Below are 27,130 nucleotides of genomic sequence, written 5' to 3' on the forward strand. Positions count from 1 at the left end.
CTTAATTATGAGAAAGAACTCGGTTATTTTAAAATCACCTTTGCAGATGCAGATGGGCTGCTTGGGAAAACAGGCATCAGGGAACACAGAAAAGGAAATAAGGGCAGGTGGTGAAAAAGATTGTTTTGAGGAAGTAATGACTCTTACCCTAAACTATTCTGACTCAAGGATTTCCTCTGGACATTGTTCTTTTTCTTTTCCTTTCCAGACTCTTCTTTTTCCTCCTTTCCTCCTTTCTTTTTCTTCCCTCCCCCCTTCCCTTCCTTTCTTTCAAGACAGGGTTTCAAGCAACCCAAGATGGCCTTGCAATCCCTGTGTATAGAAATGACTGAGCTCCTGATCTCCCTATTTCTACTTCCCAAGTGCTAAACTTACAGATGTGCAACACTGTGCCCAGTTTTATTTGGTGCTGTTCATCAAACTTAGGGCATCAGGTAATCTAGATGAGGACTCTATATACTGGACTACAGTAGCTGGGGGCTGAACTTGGCCTAACATGTACTAAACAGATGTTCTATCTGAGCTGCATCCCCAGCCCTTGTTTCTACTTTTCAACTCTTGCCTTTGATTCATGAGTCAGCCCATCTCATTCAGAGTTTCTCTGTTTTCCTGACTGCTCTCTTAAAGGCAGCACAAAAAGCTTCAGGAGTTGAGAGGAGACAAATGGCAAGGAGTACATGTATGGGACTTTCATAAGTTTGGTACTGCATATATGGCCTTTGGAGTAAAAGAAATATTCCTTAATGTTTTAATGTAAACATCAGTTAATGAAAGTTGTTTCATACTTCTTATCTACAAATACAATATTTACATGCAATCTATAAGCTTAGACAGTGGTTGCTGAGGCAAATAATGAATATCCTTTAAAGCACTGGGTATAATGCTTTACAAATTACTCTCTGTTCCTATGTGTTGAGTTTTATGTTTGCCAAAGAATAGGTTGCAGGTTACATTTGCTTCCATTTATATGTATGTAATTGCTATTGTAGTTACATGACTTAATTAAACATGTAAATTGATGAGATGTGCCGATGAGAAGAAATCTATTAAAATTCAGAAGTCTTTTGCATGAATTAATATGGCAGCTACAAAGATTGCTACTGAAATAAATATGAAGGTGGTAACTGAAACTCTAAGAAGAAAAAAAAACCCAACATACTTCGGAAGGAGTCATAGGACTTTACAGGTGTCTGTAGGTTCTCTTATATAGAACAGGAAATAGCAGATGGTAGGATGTGGTTTTTGAAAGAAGATTGCTTTGAGCTCCAGGCCTTAGCTCTGATAAATGATAAAAAATGATAAATGAATGTATATTTCAGTGTTGTTAATTATAATAAAGTGTTGAAGGTAGATTTTTTTACTTTTAGTAATTTTTTATTTTAACTACCTTTTAAAAATTAACCATCTATGGTACCTTATTGTGTGTGTAAAATCTGTATATAGTAAAAACATCATTTTCCATGCTGAGAAATGAAATTTTAGTGAGCACTTCCTTTTTTGGTCATTTCTAGGCATGATAAGGGGCTGACCTCCTTTGAATAAAAGTTTATTGAATGACTGTAGTAGTGAAACAGATTTTAATTCTTTATAAATTACTAATCATAAATTGCTACTTTATTACATCATCCTTTCTATGGCAGACGAGGGCATTTATTGAATATGGAAATTTTATCTTGTGGAAATTATAAAGTAGGGGATAGTTCAATATATGATGATGAATTCCTTCTGCTTAAAGATTTAAAGTACTTATTTGAGGCTACTGTTTAGAGCATTTGTAACTGGGAAGGATTTTGTGTCTGTATCTTAATATTCCTCCTTTGTTCTCCTTCTTTGTATTTTAGTAGGGTTTTTGTTTGGGAGATTACTAAATATATTCGTAAGTGAAGTCTGGTGGGGCATCCTGGATCTATTCCTGTGTCTTAACAATTATCTTCTCTTAAATAGGGAGACAGGGTCTAGCTATGGAGCTCAGGTTGGCCTGGAACTCCATTTGCTTACTTCAGACTTCTGAATGCTTGGGTTTTTAGATCTGTGATAGCCAACATTCTCCATGCATACTCTGTACAGAAATCATATTTTTTTACTTACTGACGCTTTATGTCTTTTGAATGATCACGTGTGATCAAATGGTTAGAATTTGGGTTTGTAAGAATCAGCTGTATCAGAGTTTTTCTTACGATTGCTGCTTCATTCTTCTATTTGTAAGTTTCTCTGGTGTCTAAATTCTAGATTGCTTTTGAAGGTTAATGAAGAAACTTCCATTTTTCTTTTGTCAGTTTGCATGGATTAGTTTGGATGCAGAGGCCTAATGCTAATGAGTCTTTGGATCTCACATGTAATATCCTCCCACCCTAAACCCATCACCATAGAATGAGGGGAGAACTAGCTAATGGGTAGAAGATAGTTTTTGAATTTGTATGTTTGGTGGCTATATTGTTGATACAAAGACCTTGAATGCCTGTGCCTTACTATGCTAGCTGCATACTAAATCATATGAATGAAATATCAGAGATAGCATATAAAGTAGAGAATTAATCTCATTATCTTCTTTCCTGCTTAAATAAATAACTTGCTTTTTTTTTTTAAACTAACCATTATGACACCTGCTTGCAATCTCAGTGTTCGGGAAAGCTGAGTCAGGAGTTCAAGGCCATTTCAGTTTACAAGATGTGAGGTCCTGTCTTAAAATAACAAAACAAAACAAACCCCTAAACAACTTGCCCCCTCTTTTTCCTTTAATCATAACTGTGGTCTGGAGAGATGGCTGAGCAGTTGATAGCACTGTTCTTACAGAGGACCCAGGTTCGATTTATCTGATGTTTTAATTCACTTTGTTATTGTTTTTATTTTTATTTTTGCATTTCATATACAATTCATGATGGCTAAGTTTGCTTGTCTAGTTGACACATTTGGGAGGAGGTAACCACATTTAAAGAATTGCTTTTATTGCCTGCATATGTATATGAGGCATTTTCTTTTTTTTTCTAACTGATAGAAGAAAGTCCAGCCCAATGTAGATGGTGAATACTATCCCATCAAAGCTAGCTGAGCTAACCAGGGGAGCAAACCAGTAAGCAGCACTCCTTCATGGTCTCTGTTTCAGTTCTTGCCTCCAGCTTCCTGCCTTGGCTTCCCTCAATTATAGAAAAAAATCCCTTTCCTTCCTAAGTTGCTTTGGATTATGATGTTTATTCCAGCACAGAAAGCATACTATATAGGAAAAATATATATTATATATAAATATATATTGTATAAATTATATATGTGCTAGTTTTGTTAATATGTCCTTGTTTTTCTCTTTAAAATATCTTTATTTTATTATTCTGTGTATATAATTATAGTTACAGTACAGAAGGACTTGTGACAAAAAGTGATAACTCATGCCCCACCCCTTCCTATATGTAAATGTTTGCTGGTGGTGATCTTCCTGAAATCTTTTAACACTTTTATTCTAGTAGTTTCCTTCATATCTACAAATATTATGCCTATATGCCATTATGTCTTCCTTTATCTGTTTTAGATATTGTCTATTGACTTCCTTCTCTGATAGGAGAGGATTAATCTCCCGCACCACCCTTCCTTCCTGTTCTTATCATTACAATACAGTTATTACTATTTTTAGTTTCCGTGTAAGAGATCTTTGATCTTTGTTTGTGTAATGTGTAATTTATTTGAGACTATGAAGATAAATGTGAGTCCACATAGATTTTTTTAAATTGCCCTTTTCTACTCTATCCTCCTTCTGTATTTACCAAAAGGAAAAAGGGAGGAGTCCTGGTTTTGCAGAGGTCCCCATATCTTCATGCTAGCTACTCTGGTTTAGCTACCCTGGATGTGAATTATATGGCATGTGTATATATGTATATGTGGTATGTACTTGTGTTTATATATGTATGTTATATATATATATATATATGTTATATATATGTTTATACAAGCAATTATGTGTGCAGGACAAAGATTAGTATGTATTTCTGACTTTTTGTATATGAGAAGAGATAATAATGGAGACCTGGAGTAATTTAAAGTCTAAACTTTTCCATACTCTGTATACTTGTTCATCAGTTTAAAAAAAATGTTCCTTTACCTTGACAGGGTCTCAGCAATTGCAATCACTGGTTTTTGTAGCAGTGTCTAACTTAAATTCCTACCTCGAGGGTTGTGTTTACTTTTTAAAAAGACATTTTTAAAACAATAGCAATTTTAGGTTCATAGCAAAATCAAACAGAAAGTGCAAGGAGTTGGTATATACCTTCAGCCTCCACAGGGTACACAGCCTTCCCTGCTGTCAGCATCCTATACCAGGATGGGAACTTTGTTGCTATCCCAGAACCTACATCAGTTTTAGCTAAATTGGGGAGAGGACTGCTGTTGCTACGAGTGTATTTAAATTTTGTGGGCATTTGCTGAAATATCTTCCAAAGTGGCTGTATCAAGTACTTTATATAGTCTGCTTCTAGTATTTCTTTTTCCTATTTAATCTGCAGTTGTTAATATCTCAGTTTATGGAATGCAGAAATGGCTTAGAGATTAAGAGTATTTGCTGTTCTTCCAGAGAGACCCAGGTTCAGTTCCTAGCACCAACATAGTGGCTCACAACCCATTTGTAACTCCAGTCAGAGGGATCCTATATCCTCTTCTAAGTTCCACAGGCACCAGGAATGTATATGGTATATACACACATGCAGGCAAAACACTTATGCATATAAAAATAAAGTTAAAAATAAAAAAAATCTAAGTTCTCAGTTTAGTAGTTTTTTATTGCCTCATTGATTCAGTTACCCTGCTGTACTACTTGATTTCAGTGCATATATATTTTTCTTTCATAGTTCTTATTAAGTTATTGTGTGTAATTCTATTTTAGGGGAGAGGTGAGGTATTAGATATGGTCTCACTGTGTATCCTTAGCTGGCCAGGGACACCCTATGTAGCCCAGGTTGGTACTGAACTTGTAGTGATCTTCATATCTCAGCCTCCTGAGTGCTGAGATATACACTTGACTGGCGTTGTGTATATTTTTTTAATGTCCATTTATGCACTAGTTGATAGGCTCCCTTAAAGCATGGCCCATCTTTCACTTTCTCAGCTCACTGTTTTATCTCCAATATCTGACACACTGTGTGGCATTTTAGCAAGTATTTCTGAAAGTTATATTATGTATGAATGAGTGAGCTGATCAATCAATAAATCAATAAACTTGGTGAATGTTCTCTTTGCCATTTGATGAATAATCAACAACATAGAAGACAGAACAACTAGGTAAAATCATTTGCAACTTGTTAGGAAACTGGACAAAAATGTTCTCTAATGCTATCTTCTGTAAATAAGTCTCTCTCTCTCTCTCTCTCTCTCTCTCTCTCACTCTCTCTGTGTGTGTGTGTTTGCGATATACATATTACATATATAATACATATTTGTATGTAGGTATTAAAAATTATATATTCTTAAGGCATTTGTTGTGGTTATTGACTTATCAAGGAAAATTTTAGTTTCTGTCTGTCCTTCTGTTTGTGTTTCTATGTGATAATCTGGATGTGTGTGAGTGTGTCCCCCCCATGTGTGTATATGTGGTGTATGTGGTGGTGGTGGTGTGTGTGTGTGTGTGTGTGTGTGTGTGTGTGTGTGTGTGTATGTGTGTATGTGTGTTTGTAAGTCAGAGTTCCATTTCAGGCATCTTCTATTGCAGTCCATTCTTTTGTTTGAGAAAGGGTCTGTCGCTTAACCTGGAGTTCACTGTGTCAGCTAACCTGACTGGCCAGCAAGCTCCAGGGATCCACCTGTCAACTCTACCCCTGCTCTGGTATTATAGGCCTGCACTTCTATGCATGGATGTCCATGGTTGTTAGGGATCCAAACTTAGTTCCTCATGTTTTCGTGGCAAGTACCTTACTCACTGAGCTATTTACTCAGATCCTTCTTTCTTTTAAGTGTCATGATTATATAGTCAATTAGCAAGTTCTCTGTGTTGTTATTACACTAAAAATTTGTGTAGGAAAATATATAATTAAATATATAATTTAAATTTTTGTGAAGATCTGCATGTGATTTCTAATAATCACGTATGTATGTATGTATATATGTATGTATGTATATTTGGAGACAAGGTCTCACTATGTAACAGTAGCTGATCTGGAATTCTTTATATAAACTAGCCCCCCTCAACTCACATAGCTCCACTTGCCTCCATCTCCTAAGTGTCGTGATTAAAGATGTATCCCACCATGCATGTAAAAAGAAAATCTAGACCATATAGTATTTATTCAGACTATTCATTTTTGTGTAACACGGTAGCCTTACAATTGAACGGTTGACAGTGAACCTTAGAACAAAGACTTTCAATTCAAGGTAAATATTAACTTATGATGCAATCTATCAGCGGTGTCACATTGAGTTGAAAGTGATAGTCTACAGACAGTTACTGCTGAACTTCACTGTTTTTGTTTTGTTTTGGGCAGGTTCTTACTATGTAATAAAATGCCATGACCAATGCAACTTAATTTGGAAGCTCACATTTTCAGAGGGCTAAGGGTCCATGATGGCCAAGCAAAGGCATGGTGGCAGGAACAGCTGAGAGTTTGCATATTGGTGTGAAAATTGTAGGTAGAGAGAGTGAACTGGGAATGGCAGGAGTCTTTTGAGAACTCAGAGCCCTTCCCTAGTGACACATATCCTCCAAGAAACCTATACATCTTAGTCCTTCCCAAACAGTTCCAGCAGCTGAGAACCAAGTATTTAAATATGTGAACCTATGGTGGCCATTCTCATTCAAACCACCACATCATGTAACTGGCTGGTCTAGAAGTTGCTATGTAGACCAGACTGACTTCAAATTCACAGAGATCTGCCTGTTTCTGCTTTCAATGCTGAGATTAAAGGTGTGCACCACCTCACCTGGCTAAACTTTATTCTCTAAAGAAAACTTTAAAATATTTATTTATGTATATGAATGTTTTGCCTACTTATATGTATGCATATGTGCCACATGGGTGCCTGGTGCCTTTGGAGGTTAAAAGAGGGTATTGAAACCCTTCAGACTAGAAATGCAGATGATTGTAAGCCACCATATGGGTGCTGAGAAACAGTGCTCTTAACCACTGAGCCATCTCTCCAGCCCTTAAACTTTAATCTTTGTGGCTGAATTCGACATGTTCTTGCATGAAAATTTTTGAAAATTTGTCTTCTGTCATTATTGGCATTAGTAGCCATAGTCGATAGGAAGTGGGACATACAAGATGAAATTTAATGCTCTACCTTACCCTTGTTCTTGCTTCAAGCTTCAGCGAACCAGAGGAGATTATTTTACAAGAAGTTGTACAAGTAATTAAGAAAAAGTCTTTCATGTTTGACTATTGATTTAAAAGATTAGGATTTGAGGGAGTAACTTACTATCTGGTGCGTACTTACGCATAGCCCAAAGTAGGGGTGTTATAATAGAGAATGATTTACAAATAGACTGAAAATAAGCTGTCTCTTCTTTGCTTTTGTCTCATTTTTTTAAATGTTTTGTCTTGTGACATTGTTCTAAAACAAAAGATCAACCTGAAGGGTTTATCCACTTGGCGCTCTCTCATTTAGAGTGCATCACCTATACAACCCTTTCAATTTGTTAGGGCATATAAAGATCTATGTTCGTATTTTGTTAAAACAGCGACAGCAACTCAGTACAGATAAATTGAGACAATAAAATAATAAATCCACAACTTACTGCAAATATGTCCAATTAGTATCCCTTTAATAAGTAAATCTAGATATAAATACTTTCATATGCAATATAAGAAAACCACTTCCATCACTCTCTGTCCCCTTGGAGAGTTTTATAATTTTGAAAGGGAACAAGTGATTTGAATTTGTATATTCTAGTGCATTAAAAGTTAAACCTTGTAAATGGAGATTGATGTTTATTTATTAGATAGCATGCATAACTGACATACAGTACACCAAAACATTTAATAAGAACACAATGCCAATTTTTGCATATGTGCAAAACTGTCTCCATAGTCAAGGCGGTAAACATATGCCCCATGCCTAAAGATGCTATGCCCATGAAAACCCTCCAACCTCTTTCTTCTCTTTCATATATCAAGAATATATAAGCAGTTTGCAGTTTTCTCAGTATTTTGGAAGTTTCTGTAGACTTGATTTTTAGTAAAATACAGTAATAAAACCATGGTTACAATATTCTTCCTTTTAATCTTAATCATTTTATATCTCTTTTCAAAGAATATTTTCTATTTGTCCTACACTGGTTTTGATTTTCCTCATTTTTTTCTGTGTATTTTGATTTTTTGTTTGCCTAAGGTGGCTACTAAAGGTCTTTGAGAACTTATTTGATGATGAGGGATCTATTGCTCTAAGTCCTTCCTAGTGTTTGCACGGCATCTCACAATTCTGATATACTATGATTTTATTGTCACTTAGTTACAGATAATGTCAAGTTTCTCTTTTGCATTCATCTTTGAATTATCAGTTACTTAGAAGTATTTTATTTCATAAATATTTTTGGATTTACCAGAAGTATATTTTTTAGATTTATTTATTTTTAATTTTTATACATATGAGTGTTTTGCCTGCATGTATATATATGCACCATGTGTATGCTTGGTGCTCTTGGAGGCCACAGGAGGGAATCAGATCTTCTAGAACTGTGGTTCTCAACCTGTTGGTGGTCAAACAACCCTTTCACAGGGTTTGCCTAAGACCATTGGAAAACACAGATATTTACATTACAATTCATAACAATAACAAAATTATAGTTATGAAGCAGCAACAAAATAATTTTATGATTGGGGGTCACCACAACATGAAGAACTGTATTAAAGGATCGCAGCATTAGGATTGAGAACACTGCCCTAGAACTTGAGCTCCTGATAGTTTTAAGCCACCATGTGGGTGCTGGGATCTGAATCTAGGTCCTCTGCAAGAGCAACATATGCTTTTAATTGCTGAGCCATCTCTAGGGACCCAGAAATCTTTGGATTTTCATTTCTAATATATTTCTTTTGTGGCCAGTGAATATACTTTCTATAACTTGAATACTTTGTTATTTATTGAGGTTGTATTTTTTTTAGTAAATAAACCATACACACTTGATAAGAGTACATATTGCTTTTTATTGAGTGTTCAAGTTCTCTGTCTTCTTGCTTTCTGTCTTCTGATTCCTATTAACTTTCTTCCTCCATGTTCTATCAGTTGTTGAGAGAGGTTCATTGAGATTTCTGAGTGTAATTGTGATTTTGTGTGTTTCATTTACAGGAATGAATGTTCAGAATTATTAAACCTGATGCCTGATTATTTGGCCCCTGTATCATTATGTAATGATTTTTTCTTTTATTCCTGGTAGTATTTTGTTATTGAGTCTATGTTGTCTGATAGTAACACAACTACTCTGACCTTCTTTTTGTTAGTATTATAATAAGTGTATATTCTTTCATCCTTTATGTACCAGTACCTTTAATGCTTTCTCCTTGTCACTGGATTTAGCAATTTGATTCCAATGGTCTCACTCCAATGGCCCTTGGTTTAGCGTTCTTTATTGGGCTGCATTGGGCTTTTTGGATCAGTGGGTTATGATTTTTTCCTTTTAACTAAATTTGTATAAACTTTACTCACTGTACCTTTTAAGTATTTTTGATCTACTAGTTTTTTTTTCCTCTTTGGGATTTCAATTGTATGTATTTTTTTTTTTTTGGCTGCTTAAAATTTCATTTTCACTTGTATTGTTTGTTTCTTTGCTTTGTGTTTCATCTTATCAATTTTCTGGAGCACATGTTCAAGTGTCCATCTCTAATGTCTGTTTACCATTAGTCCATCCACTGAATTTTTTCCTCAGACATTGGAATTTTCATCTCTAGTTCACCCCCCCCCATCTACTTAAAATTCTCAACATGTGCAAGAAGTTAAAATAATTTTTTTAGTGCTTTGGTCTGCTAATTTTAACATCTGGAACAGATTTCATTGATTTTATTTCCTTTTTATTTGCTTCATTATAGATCTTTCTGTTTCATACACCTGGCCATTTTTTCATTTTGGTACATTAAAAATTTATTAAAATTTTTGTTTTTTAAAATATATATTATATATTTTTATTATAATTTTATTATAATATATGTGCACATATAGATTAATTTTTTTCTGAGATGGCTTCTCACTATGTAGTTCTGGTTAGCTTGGAGCTCACTATGTAGATCAAGCTATCTACAAACTCACTTCTTCTGTTTGACAATCTAGGATTTAAGTCTTGTGTTGTGGGAAATCATTCCATTTAACCAATGACCTTTGGGTTCTCTGACCCAATGGGCGTGGCCCTTTCTGGGTATATGACCAGTTAAAACTAAGGAGGAGGCATGCTTGCTCTCTCTTGGGTGGTCAAGACCAAGTCAAGCAGCGTGAAGGAGCTTGTTATTGGTCCCCTTCCGGCCGGGGCAGAAGGACAGGACAGGTGGGATCAGCAGCTGCAATGTCTTCCTTGTTTATGTATTAGTGAGTCTGTTTACCCACTGCACCCCTTAATAAATTTATATTCTCTCTCTCTCTCTCTCTCTCTCTCTCTCTCTCTCTCTCTGTCTCTGTCTCTGTCTCTGTCTCTGTCTCTTTGTGGGCTCTCGCATCCTGTGGTGCCCAATGTGAGGCATGAACCCATGACCCCATGACCCTGTGATTAAGAGGGTCTACTGACTGAGCTAGCCAGGGTGGGCTCTCGGATCAGGTTTGTGCTTCCATACACTGCTGTTGCTTCCATACACTGCTGTTTTTGACTTTTTGAGACAGGATCTTGCTGTGTAGCTCATGCTGGCCTTGAACTTGTGGCAATCTTCTGACTTGTCTCCCTAGAGTTTGAATTGCAGATATGAGCTACTGCACAGATTGGATTGACAATCTTTAAATGGATGCCAGATTTTGTGTATTTTTCCTTGTTGAGTGCTAGATGTTTTTTGGTTCCTATAATTTTCATATTCATACGCTATTCCCTTATATACATGTGCCATTAGTATGCTACTGAGTGGCAGGGTAGATTTTCCACAATTCTGTGGGTTGTTTTTTTTTTTTTTTGTCTGCATGGCTCCCTCTTTTCTAGTACTGTTGTATGTACTATCTATTAAAGATCACTGTCCTTTGGTGCCTATTGTCCATTAAAGTGGGAAACCATTTCTTGAATACTTCTTTCTGGGCTAGGAGAGGTGGCTTGGTGTGTAAAGGCTATTGTTGCCAAGCATGAACAATCCCTAGGAAGCATGAGTTCAATCCCCAGGACCCACACGGTGGAAGGAGAAAACCCAGTTCTGCAAGTTTTTCTTTGACCTCCACACATGTACCTTGGCAAGCATGTGCCCCCACACATGCACAGGCATATGTAGACATACAGAATAAATAGAATGTAATAAAATTTTTGAAAAAAATAAGTTTGTTTTACATATTTTTATTTGATTTTGAGTATGGCTGTTAGTTGTTTTATATGGTAAATCCTATAGAACTAGAAGTTAGAGACCTGGCTTTTAAACAAACTGTTTGACGTAACTAATTGAACTGATTGACGTAACTAATTGAACTGGTTGACGTAACTAATTGAACTAATTGAGATTTTTACCATTCTTTTCTACTTCTACAATTGAGGCACCTGTGCTAAAGGTTAACCAAGCCCTTCTAACATTCCTGCTTAGACTCCAGCATAATCTTTGGGGTTCACCTGAAAATTGGCAGCTCAACAATGCTCATACAGGCAGTCTCCTCTTATTTTACTCAGTAGATACTTGGCGATTGTTTTCTTTACCAAACTTTAGTTTATTCATACAAACTGTATACATGTACCTTCTCCCAGTTTTCAAAGTATTTTTTTCTTCCAAATTGTTCTCCCTTGGGTCATATGATGGTATCTATTCTTTGGTATTTGTTGATTGCAACATTCTCTTCTTGTAAAATAATTCCTTCTGGGTTTGCATATCAGTCTTTAGTTTCTTTATGCATAAGGAACACATTTTAAGGCTACCATTAAATGCCTGAAGCAACAGATAGTGGTAACACACACACACACACACACACACACACACACACACACACACACAGAATTTTTCTCCCATATATTTGACTGAGAGAAAGTTTGATTTACAGCAGTAGGGGCTGGAGAGATGGCTTGGTGGTTAAGAACATTTCAATTTCCAGCACCCACATGGCTATTCAGTCATCTGGAACACTAGTTCCAAGATCCAACACCCTCCTAAGGCCTGCACAAGCACCAGGCTTACACATGGTGTGTACAGATCTACTTTCAGGCAAAACACTCATACATATTAAAACAACAACAGATTAGGTACAGTAAGATTATAAAATAGAATAATTCTAACAGCATACTGCAGTATTATTTATGTGAATGTATTTTTTCTTGAAAGAGTCAAAGCAAATGTCAACATTTTGGGGCTGCAATTGAGCAGAAACTCTGGAAGCAAAAGTACAGATGGAGTGGGATTACTGCATAGCACAAAACCAGAATGTTAGTCCTGACAAGAAATTTCTACTTTATCCACTTTAGTAAGCATGTCTTGCTGTGTCCCATAATGTTTGAGATGTTTTCATAATTGACCATTGGGGGAAAAAAAAAACTCATGTAAAACTCTGTAAGACTTTCAAACTTACTCCAGTTTGCTTAGATTATGTTGTCTGTGTGGCTTTAAGCCGGAAATTCTCATTCATCATGCTGGCTGTGAGGAGAGAAGGTAGAAGAAAATCCAAATCACTGTTCAGTAAGAGGAAATGTTATGTTTATGCTGGATGGGTCACACCACATGGATTTTGGCAGAAAACTTCCTATCAGTTTGACAAGTTTTACTCCTGGTTAATGTACTTCCTGAGAACTTGCAATGAACTACTCAGTTACAGATGGCTATTTCTGAATTAATCCTTTCTGATTTGTTTTCAGTTTCAGTATTTTCCCTTTTGAAGCTCGATAGGTTGTAGACACTAGAAGGCATTTTAGTTTTTTAGGTTTATATAGATTACTTCATTTTGTTACAGATTTCCTTCTATGGGTTCTTGGTCAGATTCATAAAAAACTTTAATAAACAATCCAGAAGGAAGAGCTAGGATCAATTTATTAGCATCTGAAAAATATATCAGGACCGTATGTGAGCAGCTGCATGGGGTGAGGGAGAAGGTCTTTTGGAGAAAGAATATGAATTACCAAGGTATGATGAGAAGCAGGGTTAGGATTTGGGCCAGTATCCAAAGAAAAACTAGAAAGGGGTGAAAGGAAAAGTTAGACTTTTGATTTAAAACTCAGAAAAAAAGTGGGCAATGAAGATCTATAAGCAACTGCATAGCAAGTGGGAATCTTCAGAGAGAAGTGGGGGGGGGGAGGCAGAGAGAGAGAAAGAGACAGAGAGAAAAACAGGCAGAGTAAAGCATCAAGATAAGTAAGTAAGTTTAGCAATCAGGATCTGCAAGCATCACCATGGATACAGGGATGCTTGTACATAAATACATATCCCATTTATCCCATAGTTATTTCTTCCATCTTATTTACATTTCTTCAGGGGAGTGCTTTCCTGACCAGATGATTGATAGGTTAAGTTGGATTAACTCTTATGGGAAATGACTGTAGTGTCTTGGTAATCTTAAAGTGGTTTGGCTAGTTTAGAATATCTCAAGAACCCCAAAAGCCAAAAAACCAAAATCAACCCCCCACAAAAGAATGTCATATCTCCACCCAATGTCAGATAGAACTCAGATGTCAGGTTCTCAGTTATTTATTTATTTTTTAATTTTATAATTTAATTTAATTTTACATATCAGCCACGGATTCCCTTGTTCTCCCCCCTCCCACCCCCTCCCACTTCCCCCCCAGCCCACCCCACATTCTCATTTATTTATTTTTTATTTGGCTGTCCTGGAACTCACTGCTTAGGTCAGGTTGCCCTCTAACTCACAGATCTGCCACCTGCCTCTACCTCTCAAGTGCTGGGATTAAAGGCATGTGCCACTATTCCCAGCTTCCTATTTTTTTTTAAACATGTAACAAAGTGCTTTGAAGATAAAGAGAAAAAAAATAAATTCTATAAAATGTAGCCATGCCCTACTAGCTTTCCCTTTAAGTCCGTCATCAAACCCCAGCTAACTCTATCTTCCATTTGGTACTTTAAATCTGAAGGAGGGGCAATTCTGATGCTTCTCTTTCTTCTTTTTTTTTTTTTTCTTTTTTGTTTTTGTTTTTGTTTTGTTTTGAGACAGGGTTTCTCTGTGTTGCCCTGGCTGGCCTGGAACTCCTTTGTAGAGCAGTCTGACCTTGAACTCACAGAGATCCACCTGCCTCTGCCTCTGAGTGCTGGGACTCAAGGCATGGGCAACAATACCTGGTGCTTCCCTTTCTTAAAGATTGGTGTGCAAGCAGGGATGTGGGATGTGTGGCCCTGAGGTGATTCTGAGGAAGGGGTCCATCCTTAGTGGCTTCCAAGACCTTTACTTCCTGTCTAGTTATCCAAGAACTTTACTGTGGTTTCAACCCTGCCCCCATTTCACTTAGCAAGTCATTACTTTTATGGTTTTATGTTCTTGATGGAGTTCTGAGGGGAGTTTCTGTTAAATAAAGTTAGGCTTCCTTATTGACTATCTACAGAGTTTATGTTGAAATTGTCAAATCCTTGAGAGATGAAGTTAATATACTTTACTTTTTATGTCACTGGAACTAAATTTAGGTAGATAAGAGCAGAAACTGGGAAGATTTTTAATTTTTGTTTTAGGATTTATTATGTCTAATGTAATTTTCTTGTCATGCAATTTAAATAAATACAATAAATATTTTTAATGCAAATCCAAACTAAAAATTCATCTTCCTTACAGAAATCATTAGCATTTATTTCACAGCATTTTTCGTCTACATTTTTCATGGAAAAATGGAAAGAATCTTCTGAAATGCTCATGAGCATGCAGTTTCTGCTTACTACTTTGTGGTTTACAGTAGGCTAGTCAAGTACTGACTAGTGAACACCTGGAAAGGTCTGTGTCAGAAAATAAAACCAATAGCCTTTTTACACAAGCTAAGTTCATCAGAAGTAGTCTTCCAGCCATGTGACCTTTGTGCTCTCCAGCCCTTGCTTGAATTCTGAAAGTAGCTATGTAAATGCTGTAAGACATTAGGGTGGGAACTTACATTAGTTTCCTTCTAAGCAAGGAAACTAGTAACTATATTTGGGTGTGGATGTGTTTCCAACCATGCAGCATACCCCATAGGATGGTACTTGCTACTCATTTTGTGATGGTGTGTTTTTGGCTGGCACAGTGATGTTGCATACAGGCCAGGGAATGTCACACAAAGTAGTTTGATTTAACTTCTATGTGCCTATGTTTACTAATCACAAATAGAGGTAGTCTCTATATTACAGATTTAATGTAAAAATTAAATTGAAGCCCTAAGAACAATACCTGGTATGCAGTACTTAGTGACTCTTAATTAGTAGTACTCACACTGCTGATTACCTCTTTAGGTCTAACTAACTAACTTTTCTTCTTTCTCCCCATTTCAGCATACAAATTAAAAATCAATAGCATTCCCTGCTGGTTATTGCCCTTCACAATTTGATAACTCCAAAGATTCTCATTCGTTCAGTCACTCCCTTTCTTCATCCTCTTTTGTATACCTTCTCTTTAGATCCTTCTCTCTTCATCTCCTTGTTTCTCTTCCTTTGTCCTGTCCCCCATTTTCTTCTATCCTCTACTGTATTTATTTGACTTCTTGCATTGAAACTGGGCAATAAGCAAGGTAGGCAAGGTCTAAATGGCTAACTATTGTTTTGTGGGTGAGACATTTAAACCAATTGATAAGGAACCCTAAGTATGCAGTTCTGTACTTTTGAGGAAATGTGTCATTACTAACCAATATACAGGGCCATGTTTAACCCATTTATGGAGCATGTTCCAAATTATAAGAGTCAGTTCTAACTTGAAATCCCTACTTTGTAACTGGAAATTATATACTCTAATAAATACCACAAACAAATGTAAACCAAGGTGTTGGGGGTAATAAAAGGTGTATTTTGTGGTATTTACTGCCTCCTTAAAGCTTTTTGTAGTTCACAAAAGCACTGGTCATTCTTGTCAGCTACTTCTTCAAAATCTAAGTTTGCATATTCCAGGGGGGTATTGTCTATAGCTTTGGGTCTACACGCAGTCTCATTTCTGCATTTCATATGAAAAGAAACTGCCTAACATAGTACATTCAGTTACAGTATTAAAAAGGGAAGAATATATTCTAGTATTTTCCTAAGATAAGTGCTCACCATTTAAAGTTCCAGTAGAAGTGTGCTTATATATAGTTTATGAAATTTGAGATCTTATAAATTCAATGGATATCTGAAAATGCAGCAGCCTTTCCAACTGGTGGATCAAATTTATACTTAAGCTCTTGAAGGAGTTCACTCTAAGTACTCTTGAGGCAGTTCTGATAAAGGCATTTAGATCCCAGGATATTTTCTTTTAATAGAAGGGTGCATTGCCCCCTGTTTCTCATTTCAGGTACTCAAGGGCCTGGATTTGGAGTGTGTCTTTTGCCATTCACTCTCTGAACACATGCACTGAAATAAGTGGCCACTTGTTTTTCTTTTATCTCCTTGCTAGTGCAGCCAACCTTGCCTGTAGGGAAGAAAAACATTTTTAGAACTTGAGTCCAATTGTTTATTTTCCACAGAAAATGTTCCAAAAGAGATCATAGTTGGACTTCCATTGGTCATGAATGTGAAGGTGTATTATAGGGGTGTATATGTGTGTTTTTGTGTGCACATGCACATGAACACTAAGTTGACCTATGAATTTAACCATAATTTGAGAACTTTGGTTCTAGATGAAAATACAGTGATAGAAATAGCTGCACATCTCAGGGCTATCTATAAACAGCCCATGTATGTTGTAGATTTCTGTAGTATTAATTATGGCTATTAAATGAGTCATTTTATATTGAATAAGCTTAACACTATTAGAAAATAGAATTGTAATGGTGAGAAGTCAATTTAGGTATTTGTAAAATTCTTGGCTACTTCTGTCCTGCTGGCATATTAATTTGAGGCCAAAATTCAAGATAACACAGCAAGAGAAATTCTGTAAATGTTGAAGCACATTTATATTTTCATTTCAGTACACTGACTGTAAATTATTCTGTCAATTGTATGGCATTTAAGTTCAACCTTCTAATTCCTAATTGGCCAAACTGTTATCAATCCAAATTCTTCAGCGTTGAAGAAAATAGGAACGGAAAATAACAATGTCTATAGAAGCTATTAAAATAAGTTTAGAACTTCTCAAATTTATCCTGGAGAAATTAGACTTTCTCTTGCATTAAAACGGCTCTCTCTCTGTCTCTCTTTCTGTCTCTCTGTCTCTCTGTCTCTCTGTCTCTCTCTCTCTCTCTCTCACACACACACACACACACACACAGAGACAGAGAGAGAGAGACAGAGACAGAGAGAGACAGAGAGAGAGGGACAGAGAGAGACAGAGAGATTAGCAAGTTTAATGTGGCTGAAGTGCTAGGTGCAAATATATGATACATGTCCCTGTGAAAGAGGTTGCTTTTACTGGTTGAAATCCTTTGTTATCATCAGTAAAGTCCAAGAGTTATAGAAGAGGTTAATAGCATCTTCATATTTTCTGGCTTTATACAATCTGTGATCAATATATCAAACACCACTGTTGTCCTAAAGTCTAGGGGAAAAGGAAGAAAAGTGGTATGTTTTCAGCCTGAGAATCTTTGCACTAAAGCATTTAAGTGATTCATAACATTAAAAATACTTGAGTCATTTGCTTTGTTACATAAATTTGCAAGTGTTATCACTTTAGTTCTGAAGTTTTTCAGACAAAGGGATGTGCAGGTCATTCATTGCTTTTTATTTTGTAATGATACAGTGGTATAGTTGCTGCTTATTAGCTATTGTTATCTTTCTATATGCAAAGTTATCCAAATTTGTGAAGAGTTCATTTTGACAAGCACAAGTGTAAAAGAAATTTGTGGCCTGTATAGGTAAACACTAATTCAGTTGTTGTTTGCCTAATATAATAACGTGTCCAAAATGAAAACTGCCTGTTAATTCTTTATGATGGAATTTGTAAATCATAGTACTATAAGTGACATTTTTGGTGTTCTGTTTATTATTTTGACAGTTTCTCTTGGTAGCTCAGAAATGAATGCCTTAAGCAAATTAAAAGTGAGTTAAAAACTGAAAATAAATACAGAACTGAGACTTACTGCTAGATGAGTGTGTTTAACAGAGCTACCGCTATTGAACAAAGACTCAGAAGCCTATCCTGAGAAGAATCAAGTTGACACATTTTTATATATTTTGAAATACTGAATTATTTCAAAACCCTTTGTAAACCTTCTAAAAATTGAATTAGTTTTGGCTACCATATAATCATATTCTCCTCAAGCTTCTTAGTTTTAAAATATTTGTCAATGTATTGTTCTAAGGTTGGTTTTGTAAGTTTTTTTTTTAAATTTTTGTGTGAATCTGTAAAAGGCTGCCTGTCTTTCTCAGGATTGAAGCAGTCTGCTTTTATATGGAAACCTATGAATTTATGTTTCCCAAGAGCTAAAAACCTGGGCTAAACAAACAAACTTTTAGATTGGACTCATTCCTGACTTGTGGATTGTTAGGAAATTGAGAAATATCAGCTAAAAGTACTGGTAATGACATTAACTTAAATCGTTGGTTGAATTTCTTGCACTTTCCTATAAAATTAGGTTTAATAACAGCATATTCAAAATTCAGGTATAATTTTCAGTTTTAGGCAACTTATGTTCTTGAAGCTTTTTAAAGGAGTGAATCATTTTGTTTTGTCAGATTAATTTTTCAGCTACTTTGGAAAACTAAATGATGTGGTTATTTATAAAAGCTGCTTGAAGTAGATGCATGGCAAGTCATTGTCAGGTGAAGTATCTAGTAGTAATCATAGCCATTTAGAGGTTATTTGTGTGGTGTAAAGATAGTAATCACAACAGCATATATTTAAATTACTCTATTTAATACAAACAACAATCATATGTCTGGGTACATTGCTTCAATAACAAGGGTAATTTTAAACAAAATTACATATACTAACAGCTTTCTCTGTTCCGATTGCTACCACCTAATCTGAGCTCTCTTATCATAACAATTGGATCTCTTTTTCTTTCTGTCACCCCTCCTTCTCCCAGCCCCAGTTCCATCAATCATTACAAATCTGAATCCTCACTCTATGCTAGACATTGTGCAAAATCCCCAAGGAACAAAAATGATGAGACCTAGTCCTGAGTTTGGGTGTGGTTGTGTATGCTTGAAAATCCAGAATTGAGGAGAATGAGGCAGGGGGATTGACAGTTTGAGGCTAGCTTGATCTGCACAGGAAGACTCTGAAAACAATGACAGCAATAAACAATACAAAAAGGAGAGGAGAAAGATCTGCGTAGAGATTGATATGTAGGCAGAGAGGTGGAGGAGAGATTTTTAGTCTTGACCACTTTGTGTTTCCAATGTAGCAAGGAAGGCAATAGCAAATAATTGTAATCTGGTAATTACAAAAGGGGGAGGTCAGCAACCGTGGGTCACTTACTACAGGAGAACAATAACCTTAGCTAAGAGCACAAAGGATGAATGGGAGATGGCCAACTGAAGAAGAAAGAATAGTGAGGTGGAATAAGCACTGTAAGTCTAGCAAAGTGGTCAAGGAAAGAAAGGTCAAGACTGACAAGCTCAAGCCTTAACCAGGAATGTTAAACTGACCCATACTAAAGACTTCGGAATGAGATAGAAGTTTCAAAGCATGGGATCTTTTTTTAAAAAAATAATTTATTTAAATTTATTTCATGTACATTGTGTGAGGGTATCAGGTCCCTGGAACTGGAGTTACTGACAGTCATGTGCTGCCATGTGGGTGCTGGGAATTGAACCCTTGGCCCTCTGGAAGAGCAGTCAGTGCTCTTAACCACTGAGCCATCTCTCCAGCCCCCAAAGCATGGGATCTTAATCATATGGCTTATGTGCTAATTAAAAATGCTAATACAAAATAGAATAATAATTCTCCTCCATAACATTATTGTGGGGGCTTAAATATGTGGGAGGCAACATATATAAGGCTCTTACTATAGTGCCTAGCACCTAATCAACACTCACTAGAGGGTTGCTGATACATACATGGAAAAGACCAAACTTGCTAACTATTGCAAGCTTCTGCTGAGCTTATGAGTCTTTCTTCAGTCAGTCATGAATATCATGGGGCCACAACCATTTTCTGAATTTATAAAACCTGTTAACTCTGAAAATGGCCTTTTATAATTTGGCTGTAAAATTTGGCCTACTTAAGTCTGTGTGTAGACTTTATTTAGGCTGTTTGGTGGAACATCCTTGTTTTATTACTGAACCTGAATGTAATTCAGTATGCTACTCCGGGTCTTCGTGGATATGTTTTGTTATTTGTTGTACATGTAGCCATGTTTCTCAAACTTGAATTATTTGGAATTCCAAAACAGATCGGGCTTCAAAAGTTCCAGAGAAGATTGTGGATCCATGCTATCCAAATTCAGCTTTTTAAAAACATTACACACACCCCTTGCCCTTCTGTGAATCAAGAAGTCCTCAGGACCCCTAGAGGTTGGCAAATGTTGTGAAGAATACCCTTTGTAGTTTTCAAGAGGGACTCTAATCTGACCACAGCCTGCATCTTGAAAATCTAATGCCCTTCCTCTTAAATCTTTTGTTTCCTAAGGCCACTCCTCCCAACTTCCCTGAAGCACTCCTCTGTCTGTCTTTTTTCCTTTTTTTCCCTCTTCATGGCTATTCCTATCCAGGGATTAGAGTGCAATTCTTAGCAGAGTTTCTCAACCAAGTTCCACTTCAGAAATAGTTAAACCATTTCTTCCCTGAATTCTTTTTGTACTTAAAAGAATTTATCCACCAAATATTTGAACAGGTATTAGGTGCCAGTCGTTGTTCAAAGTGTTAATGATTAGAGAGCTAATGAGGCCCTCAAAATCTCTGCTGGGAGGGGACTTGTTTTCTAATAAGTAGAATACAACATGTAAATATTGAACAAGGTCTTACAGATAGAGGGCAATGAATGCTGTCTTGATAATAGAGCACAATGTGGTAGAGGATGAGAAGCTGCAGACCTCAGAGCTTAGTATTTCATTACCGACTTGTTTTTATGTGGTTAGTTTTCACTGCTGGTTAGATTGCACTTGCTTTAAGGAAGGAATCTTGTCTTATATGTCTATATTCCATAAAGTGCTGGTTGTTTAATAGTGGGTACTTGCTTAATGTTTGCTCAATTCATTCATCTATTGGTTAACAGAGAAGGTAAAATTTTATTTATTAAACATCGATTTCCCTTTGGCTAATTCATTGATCCAAGTGTAATCTAATGCACTAATTACTGCACTGAAATATTGAAATATCTGTAATTATGTAAGGCTAGATTTTCTATTCCTGTTTTTTTTTTAATGCATAGTCCAAGAAGGAAAAACTTTCATGTCCAATTCTTCTTCCTACCTCAGATGGTTTGGTACATAGCAAACAAATGTAATTTCTGTGCTACTATAAAAAGCTTGATTAGTCCTACAATTTTTTTTGCTTAATGCAGATATTAAGTGGATTTAACTAATTCGTTATTAGGAACTTTTGTTGAACACCTAAGTGGTCAGCATACATTTCCTGAGTATGCCCTGAGGTGGATCATGCTTATTAAATGGAAGAGACAATTGGATTCCCATATCATAGTTGACTGTCTTGATGTTCAGGTTTATGGTGGTACAGTTCTTTTCATATTGAGCTCATATCTTGTTAGGACAGACTAACAAAACTAATTTAATATAGTACCAGTCTATTGCTTCATGAAGAAAACTGAAGCCCTGGACTTTGATGTTATATTTGATCTCTTGTATATAAATATTTTATTCTTTTACATCGAAAGAACAGCTTGAGAAGAAGATCCCAGAAGGAATGTTTTTTGTTAGAACAATGGCAGAAAGAATTTTGATTTGTAGTAGCAAAAACTCTGGCGGCTTAAAGTTTCAGGCTTTAACTTGACAATATTTCTGAGATGGTGTGCTTAATGTTACAAAAATATAAACATATTTTTCTACTTAAATGATGAAATGAATGGTTATAGATGTTAACAAGCAAAGTAAGGAGGATAATTGGAGCTTAATGTCAATAAGTTCATCTTTTCATCTGCTAGGGTTTTGGCCTTTGAAAGCAGGGCCATGTCTCTTTAAATTTGCAGTGCTTAGCATGCTGCTAGTTCGTTTAGCATCTATTCATGAATGCTAATTGTGATGGAGGACAATATTGCCTAAGATGATTTGTTCCTGTTGGAAAATGACCCTTATGTTAGAAAGGAGATGAAAGAATGATTGAGGGTAATTTTAAATACAGGTAGTAAATATTTCCATGATGTTGAAAGCTAAAATTTGTTTTGCCATCATCCTAGAAGCAAACTTCTACATTGAGCTTGCTTCTAAAAATCAGATTATAGATAATTTTCTCAGTGAAATAAATAGAACAGAGAGCTACTAAACTAACACAAAATCTCTATGAAAGATTTCAGTGATTGCTTAGAATGTTGATTTTGATTACTAGGTATTCAAATGACCTGGAATTATTTTTGATTGGTCTTGCTAGTTTTAAAAGTTCAGAGTATAAAATCTTAAAAGTTGGAAGGCAGAACTACTTCCTAGTATGACTGCTACCAATCTGAATAAGTAGGTATTGGGCAGACATGCGGTGTAGAGGAATACAACCCTGCCTGGTGGGTAATGACTCCCTTCCTCCCCTTCCTCATTATCTCTCTAACTTGGAAAGGTATGGCTTCATCAGAACTCCCACAGCACTTCCCCTTTCCCCATTTTTTGGTGATTGTTCTTTCAGTCTTCTGATCTCTAAATGAGAACCTATATAGTAGGTGGTCAAATATTTGTTACATTGATTTGAATGTGTCTTTCTGTGTCCTATTGCCCTGGCCCTTTTGGAGAGCAAGATACTTAAAGCTGGGTGAATAATTGACCATTCATCTTTGTTGTAATGGTCAACTTATTGATTTTCTTTAAAAGAGAAGAAAGTTGTTAAATACAGTGATTGAGTTTTTGAGTTGACGGTGAGGCTTTTGAATTACATCCAATTTTGTTGCCCAATTTCTGTGGTGCTAGACTAATTGCACAATGTTTATAAAAGCATTGTATTTCCATGTAACATTAGCCATGAGAGAGTTGACTCTTTACATCTTGCTGCTTTTGTTAATTTCTGCCTGATTGAGAAAATTAAAACTTAATTTTCTTGCAATAATGATCTTTTGCATTGCAATCAGAACTTCAACATTAGAGTTTATGAGTAAGTCCACCATTTCTCTTATTCTTAAGGGGTTGAGATTCTAGAGCAATTCTTTTATAATTAGATAATACTATATAATACTGCACTGTTATATTTAATATAGCTCATCATAAATGAAGTTTAATAAACTCTGATTGCTTGACTAATGCATAGTTTGATTGCTTCTTCAGAGTTGAATTTAATGAAAATATATGGTCACTATACTTATTGATGTAATAAACCCCCACTGTAATGACCATTATCATTAGATTTGCAAAACAAAAACTTACCAAAATGACTTTAATCAGTGCTTTTAATTCAAGGCTGTGATTCCAATTTTTGGGGTCACTTTTATCTTTTGGTTTTTTATTTTTTTTAAGTCCATGTATATATATATATCTCTATAGTTTGTACAAAGGAGTAAGACCCATGTTTACTTCCATGTGGTTTGAGGGAAAGATATTTACGTCTGTATAAATTAAATTCAGAAATGATTTGAGAACTTTTTCTAAAAGAACATTTAGAAATGAAATGATGTTTATCTATTTTTTTAAAAATACTGTTTTTCTGTGGAATGTGTTTTCAAGATCACTTCATATGAAGGTGATTGGTTTAATCTTTCCCCAAAGCAGTCTGCAGGATCAGAAAAGGTGTTGGATCTTTGGGAGATGTGGGTGCTGGATACTGAACTTGGATAGTCTACAAAAGTAGCATGTGCTCTGAACTGCTAAGCCATTTCTCTAGCTCCTGAAAGCAAATATTTTAGTGAGAGAAATGTATTAGAAAATAGCCATATTACAGTAAATGTTCACATTTATATAGAATGTATGTTCTGTAGTAGAATAAAATTTATAAATCAAGAAATCAAGAGCAGAGTTTTTCTTTATGGCTCTCTATCATAAGTAATTGGGATAATTTTTTACGTGTATGTAATTTGCTTTGTGCCTTGGGGTGCTCTATCATTCATGAAAGTAAGTATTAGGAAAAAAAATTCTTCAAGAATAAAATAGAGCACAGTCATTCTCCAGTTTTATTTTCAACCAGGGTTCCACATTTGGTTTGCCAATAGTCAAATTTTAAATTTAAGAGGCACTCTAGAAATAGAAATATAATAAACATTCCATGTCAAGGGATCAGCAAAGTTACAAACAGGACATCATAGGACATGCACTAGGTAAAAGATTTCAGTTTTTGTTTTATGTAGTGCAAGGGTCAAGAGGGAAGAAGTAGCAGGTGGCCTGGGGCCAAGTCATACAGTGCTTGAATGCCTTTGGGTTATTAGTCCTTACAGTACCAAGAGGCATTAAATATTTATGAAAGGGAGTGTGAGAGTCAGTCATAATCATTATTGAGCCTTAGTGTACCAAACATTGTTTTAGGCATCAGAAACACAGCCCCAAACCAGACGGAAAAGAAACCCTATCCTTATACAGCTCATATTATAGTGAGCAGAACAGATAGTAAATGGTTGGGGCTGTAGCTCAGTGGAAGAGCGATTGCTTAACATGTACAAGGCCATGGGTTACATCCCCAGCACTAGAGAAAACAAAGCAAAAGCCAGCACACAATGAATAACAATAGATTGGTATATTAAATTTTATTGGAAGAAAGAAAGAACAACAAGGGAATGTGGGGATTAGGCCCACATTATTACTAAAAGAGTGTTACCAGAGTAGGCCTTACTGAGAAAAAAACATTGCTAGGGGGATTAAGGAGCAAGTTGTACAGATAACAGAAATGAGAGTGGCAGGCAGAGCGAAGAGTGAATTCCTGTGGGTGATTGCTTTTCTTGGGAGCAGTGAGGTGGTTAGTGTGAATGGAGCTAGTTGAATGAAGAAGCAGCAGTAAGAAGTAAGGTCAGGGGTCTTGCAGTCACTGTAATGACTCTGAGTTGCTTTGGAAGGGAAAATAGAGTCATTGCAGGTTTGAGCTGGGGAGTGAAATGACTTTGGTTTTCAAAACTTTACCTTTTTCAAAACTCACTGTAAGAGAACAAAGATAAAATAAGGGAAACAAGATAGGAGGTTGCTAAGAAAATCTGAGTAAGAGCTGATGGTAGTTTGAGGTAGAGGTTGTGTGTGTGTGTGTGTGTGTGTGTGTGTGTGTGTGTGTGTGTGTGTGTTTACTGAACAGTTAGTCTTTAGCCTATTGGAAATGAAGATTGATGTAATGTAGAAGTCTTAAGCATAGACAAATGGAATGCAGTGGTATCATTAGCATAAATGGTACACTTTTATTTGTAAAATGAAATTTTTACTCAGATTATCTTATATTCCACCCAACAAAAAGAACATCAATTCAAAAATAGAGAACTGTGAGAATATTCTTCCTGTAAAACCAAGTGAAAAGATAACATTTCTATTTTTCTTGTGTTTGTCTCCACTGATTAAATTGTCAACATGTGTTCAATTGAGATACAAATTTGAAGCATTTCTGACATACATGTACCTTAACTTAGGGAATTTGACTAAAGCAAATCATTTTTCTTCTAATTTATATTCTTGCTTTAGAGATATAGATGTTTCCAATCATAACTTTATAACCCCAAAGGAATGGAAGAAAAGGAAAGCAGAAGTTGCTTAAAGAGTTATGTAATCTATCTCAAAAACCCAGGTGGACAGGCTCATGTCAGATGTTAGCAGGGTCACTTCAGGTCTGTAATTGTGCTTTACAAGAAATCAAGTCTACCACTGTGCATGGAAATTTTCTGTAACCCACCACAGAAACTCAAGAGAAAATAGTAGGTGGAGAAAGTTCTAAGGTGAATTAATCTTTTAAAGATTGCTTTAGTTTTGATGTAAATAATCCCTATTTTTATCTTTTGTGCTTGTGTATGATGCATTTGTGTGTGCAGGGGAGCACATGCATGTATGTGTGGGCATGTGTGTGTCTGTGTGGGCGCTTAAATGTGTGTATGTATGTGGTGGGCATGTGCATGTGCCTCTGTGTGTATGTTGTGTGTGTGTGTGTGTGTGTGTGTGTGTGTGTGTGTGTGTGTGTGTATACGTACATTCAAGAGCATGTTCATGCGTGAATGGAGGTCAGAGAACAGCTTTGGGTGTTTCTAGGTCCTCACCTCTTTATGTTGTTTGAGACAGGGCCTCTTTGTTGTTCCTTCCTGCATGGTTAGTTGGCTCACTAGCTATCATGGGTTCTCCTGTCATTTTATCGTCAGAGTACTGGTATTATAGATGCACCGTACTGCACCTGGCTTAAGGTGGGTTTCAATCTCAGGTTTTCCCACTTGTTCAGTAAGCAATTTACCTCCTAAGCCATCTTCCAAGCCCCTCTTTTGTTTTTCCAAGGCAATAAAGATTGGTTGTGGTTTATGATGATTTAGAACAGGGATTAGAAGTTTAAATTCCTGAGGGAATCGAAGAATTCAAAATACAAAGAAGATCTATTCATGCACTAGTACATTTGCAGCAGCTGTTCTAGGGAAGGGTTATCTTTAATAGCACAGAGAGGATAGTAGTAATTGTAGGCAATTTCCTGAGATTTTGAGACAAGCAGTTTTGACTTATTGAAAACTCACAATGGAATTCTCTGCAGTGAAAGCACTGTATTTTACTTAGTAAAAATACATGCCAACATCCACAACCATGTTAAATATACTTTATTCAGCTTCTTCTGTAAGAAACAAGATTATGAAAAAAGTTAGAAGGGCTAAATTCAATTTCTAACTATTGTGGAATGGTTCTTCCCTAAATCTATGTTTTAAATGACATTTCACTGTACTGTCATGTGCTCCATGAGGAGTCTGAGACAGAGATGGGACTACACATATGGTGATTCTGTAATAATATATCATCTAATGA

The 27,130-nt window shown here is 36.0% G+C and overlaps 1 protein-coding gene across 2 annotated transcripts in view; it reads left to right on the plus strand.

The window, feature by feature from the left end:
• The window catches only part of Diaph2 (diaphanous related formin 2), a 752,478-nt gene that overhangs the window by 24,836 nt on the left and 700,512 nt on the right, over positions 1-27,130 (plus strand). The gene's annotated exons all lie outside the window — the stretch shown is intronic.

This window comes from Peromyscus eremicus, chromosome X (genome assembly GCF_949786415.1).
Source record: "Peromyscus eremicus chromosome X, PerEre_H2_v1, whole genome shotgun sequence".
Lineage (NCBI taxonomy): Eukaryota > Metazoa > Chordata > Mammalia > Rodentia > Cricetidae > Peromyscus > Peromyscus eremicus.